Here is a 4,382-nt window from a genome sequence, read left to right as displayed (position 1 = left end):
AAAAAAAAGCAGAAAAGGAAAGGTGAGGAGGAGGGGCAGGTTTCTTATACAAGCCACAAGTATTTCAATTTTTTTCCTGAAGGGGCCCTTGGGTTAAAAGTTTCTCACCTCCTTTTGATTGGGTTCACAGCTAATAATCATATTAGCTACTGTCTTTTGAGTACGTATTTCATGCCAGGCACTGTGCATAACAGCCCCATTGCTAGTCCTGGCTGCGATCCTTCATGTGACCAGTTCAAGCTAGGCAGAGTTCAAACTCCGTTCTGTTTGGCCTCCAAATCTGTTGTAGGCAGGCCTGCTACCCAGGATTAGTGTCTTAGTTCCTTAGTGTTGCTGTACCACAGCTACCACCAATAGATGACTTTGAAGAACAAAGATTCACTGAACTGCAAAACAAAATGCACGGCCATTGAGCCCATGGCAACTCAGGGAGCCAATAGGTCAGAATTGAACTGCCCCCTGTGGGTTTCTGAGACTGTCCTCATGAGAATAGAAAGCCTCATCTTATTCCCATGGAGTGACAGGGGTTTCAAACTGCTGACCCTGTAGTTAGCAGTCTAAAGTGTAACCGTTACTCCTGAGGGGCTTCAAACATTCCTGAAGAAATGGAATTAAAAGATGATCGAGATTTCCCACCAACTTTTAGAAATTCTTACATAGTTTTTTCATAGTTCCAGAAATCAGGGCTTCAGTTCTATTGATAGACCCTACAGGTGTGTACCCTCAATTTATTGCTCACATCACATAGCAATATGAAAGATGATTATATCACATTAGATTAGATCCACAGGTATTGCTATTAGGGCTCCAACGTCTATCTTGGAGGGACACAACTCAAATGGTAACTGTTAGCTACTGTCTCATTAATTATTTAGGGAATGAGCTGTGTCAGCAACTTGGTAAAGAAACATACTCCAGACACTTGGCCTTCAGGGAGTTTAATTAAAGACCTTGGGGTAGACCAGAAAGGAAAATATAAACTAAGAACAAGTCTGCTTCCTGTCCATATGGAGGGAGCTACCTTCTTCCTTGCGTCTGTGATCCTGGGTCTGCGTCTGAGGACTGACTACACGAGAAGAAACAATTTTTATATGATTCAGTTCAAACCTCTAAGCCAAATAAAATGTTTTTTTTCTGATTTATGGATTCATTCATATACAGTAAAATGTGTTTGTGTGAAATATCTGGTGCATATCTATTTTAAAGGGTGTAAAAATCAAATTTCTTTTAGTTACTTATTTAATCAATGAGAAAGACGTGTTACTTCAAATTAAGGTGATCCCAGGAAATGCTGCATAGTCCTATAAATACTAGTTCCGAGAAGGGAGAGATCATTCTGGACTCAACACTTCTTGGAGCAACTTGAACTAGTCGTTGGAGGATGCCAGGTGGTGATGTAGGCAGAGAGAGGAATGGAGCGGGCACTTGAGAGGAGAGAAGTATAAACAAGCCTCGGTGGCAGAGGTCCTGGGGATGAGTCAGGTCATTTCCACACTACTTCATCTTCCGGGAAAAACTGAGAAGTGTAGTTGTTAAAGAGTGGTTTTGAAGTCATACACATTTTGGCTCAACCACCAGCTCTGCCAATTAAAAGCCTTAGGGCCTTTGGCCAGTTGCTGAAACTCCCTACGCCTCAGTTTTCTTCATTCCAGATGAGAACGAGGATGCCCACCGCACAGGGTCTGTGAGAGGAGTAAGTATCATGTCGTTTAGTTCTGGTTCAGGAATTGGAGGCGGCCGTTATGATCTCCCAAATCACTCTGAACTGTTCAGATTCCAATCTTAGTCATGCTTTAGTTCACCTCAGTGATCAATAACTGAAAACTATGCTCTCTTCCAGCTCATGGGATTTACAGGGCCGCAAAGCTCACCATCTTTGCCCCAAAAATGGTGGGATGAAGGAAATGCACGATCTGCGGTCCAACTTCACACAAAGCTGTGTCAGAGTAGGGGCTTCCTTCTTCCCAGCAACCGCACCAGCGTTGCGCCCACCTTCGGGTGCTCCTCTGCAGCCTTCACGGATCGTCTCAGGTGTTTTCCTAGTGCTTGGAAGGGTGAAACAGTCTGATGACCCCCGAGCTCTACAAAAACTCAGGAGAATGAGCAGAATTCACTCCTTTCAGGCCTCACTATGTGAGGCTGGCTCGCCGCAATTTCTGCTTTTTCTCAAGTCTGGGTTTCACGCTCTCTCTTTGTTGTTTCTGAGCATCACAGCGGTTCCCTACTAGCATTTCCAGCACAGCCAGAAGATGTGGGCTCTAGCTCACATCTAGCTAGGCAAGCCTTGGTAGGTCACTTGAGCTTCTAGGCCCCCATGTACTCATTCAGATCAATTGAAAACTGTGTATGGTAGTGCCTTGAAAGTGCTCTAAAATGAGTAGCTCAGATAAAGGTAAACAAATCAAGAAGATTCCCTGTGCCCCTATCTCCTTAACCCAGCCATGGGTTGAGGCCCAGACCCTGTCAGAACATGTCTCCTCAATAGTTGACCCTGAATGTGGACTTGGGAGTGGAGACTAAACCCAACGCAACTGACTCCTTCCTAGACCAGGACTTTGCGTTGTTTGGCTTCTCTCGTAAAATGCCAGCTGTCTTTGGATGGAGGTTGTGTAACAGGCATGAGGTCAAGCATAATAAAGAATGGCATCATCCTTTGGATTGAATGTCCAAGTCCCTGGAATCTATCACCATCCATCAGTTTATTGTAATTATCTTCGTGAAGAAGCCAGCATCTTGGTTAAGATGTCAGCATCATAACTTATTACTTGAATGACTCTAGTTAAGTTACTTACCTTCTACTTCCTTCATTTATAAAGTATGAATAATATAAAATGTGAGTATCTCTCTAATCAGACTGTTACCAGGGTTATTACCATTTTGTAAATGAAAATGTGTATGCCATAAGGGTATTGAAAATCACACAGTCCCCTCCTATGTTAATTTGCTATGCGCACTGTGTGTGTTATGTGCATGTGCATGTTTTTTAGTTGGTGCCAAGCCCTGGTGGTGCTGTCGGGTAAGTGACAGACTGCTAACCACAAGGTCTGCAGTTCAAATCCACCAGCCCCTCTTTGGGAGAAAGATGAGGCTGTCTGCTCCCATAAAGATTTACAAAACCTCGAAAACCCTAAATAGGGTCACAATGCATCGGCATCAGCTTGACAATAGTGGTTATTATGTGTAAGAAAAAAATCATAGTAAACGACAGTTTGTTTTTTTTTATTCTGTAGTACTTCATGAATTTGCACAGCATCCTTAGGCAGGGGCCATGGCAATCCTCTCTGAATCATTCCAATTTTAATATGCTTCTAGGTGCTGCTAAATCACACCCTGCTACATGTTTGAAAAGTGCTTAGTGTAGTGCTTGGCACGTGCCAGTGCTCAGTAACTGTTAGCAATTATTTTTGAGCATTTACAGTGCACCAGACACTATACTAAGTGCTTTATGGACACTCTTTATGGACACTGTACTAAGTGCTTTATGGGCTCTCTAATGTTCGCAACAATTCTGTGAAGCAACTCAAACTCACTGCTATAGATTCTGACTCTATAGGACAGTGCAGAACAGCCCCCGTGAGTTACCAAGACTGTCACTTTACAGGAATGGAAAGTGCTGCCTTTGTCCCTTGGAGGGGCTGGTGGTCTCGAACTGCTGACCTTGCAGCCACATGGGGAACCGCTACCCCACCAGGGCTCCCTTCTGTTGAGGTAGGCATTTTTAATTAAATGAAATCTGGAGACTCAGAAAGGTTACATGACTCACTCAAGGTCACAGCATCCTGAGTGGCAGAGTCTGGGTTCAGTCTCCAGCCCCCAGGGTCTTTCCATATACCCACTTAGCTCCCAAGGATTTCACAAGATCTTTATTCCTGTATTCCAAATGTACCTCTTGTACCCATTCCCCACGAAGCAGATTTCCTCCTCTTCTTTAAGATGCCCAAGCTCTGCCTCCTATTCTGACTGACCACATTCTCAGTCCTGGCCCTGACCCTCTGACTTCCCTCTTGAGAGTACTGGCCTCTGCTCGCTGTCACAGCGGAAATGATCAGCAAGGTCCTGGAGTACATGTCTCAGATCTCAGCACAACAGGCCAATGAAGGAGGGAGTCCCTTTAGCAGCCGCCACTCACTAGAGGCTTTCTCTGCCCCTCACGGCAGGTCCTCATGGCACACGGACAGACGGACTGGTGCGAACCAGGGGGATTAGGAGATGAGGAGCGTTTGCAGCAGGAATTGAAGGAGGGAAGTGTAGCTGCTTGACTTGAGAGGGAAGACTTCAGGGCACAGGGAGCTAAGCCTGGACCTCGGGAATGTTGGCTGTGAGGGGAAAGAAGCATACCATTCGTTCTGCGTAGCAACAGAGGAGAGAAAAGGGATCCAGAG

At 45.0% G+C, this 4,382-nt stretch overlaps 1 non-coding gene across 1 annotated transcript; it reads right to left on the bottom strand.

Annotated features, from left to right (window-relative positions):
* Positions 1-3,218: 3,218 nt before the first annotated feature.
* On the bottom strand, positions 3,219-3,323 carry LOC115871823. The gene has a single exon (XR_004047494.1). It is a non-coding gene; the product is annotated as a U6 spliceosomal RNA (small nuclear RNA).
* Between the last annotated feature and the right edge of the window lie 1,059 nt (positions 3,324-4,382).

The sequence above is a fragment of the Echinops telfairi genome, unplaced genomic scaffold (genome assembly GCF_000313985.2).
Source record: "Echinops telfairi isolate 266 unplaced genomic scaffold, ASM31398v2 ScPeMD7_7407;HRSCAF=8445, whole genome shotgun sequence".
In the NCBI taxonomy this organism is placed as follows: domain Eukaryota; kingdom Metazoa; phylum Chordata; class Mammalia; order Afrosoricida; family Tenrecidae; genus Echinops; species Echinops telfairi.
The sequence above is the reverse complement of the archived record's forward strand: the minus strand, read 5'-3'. Positions and strand labels throughout refer to the sequence as shown.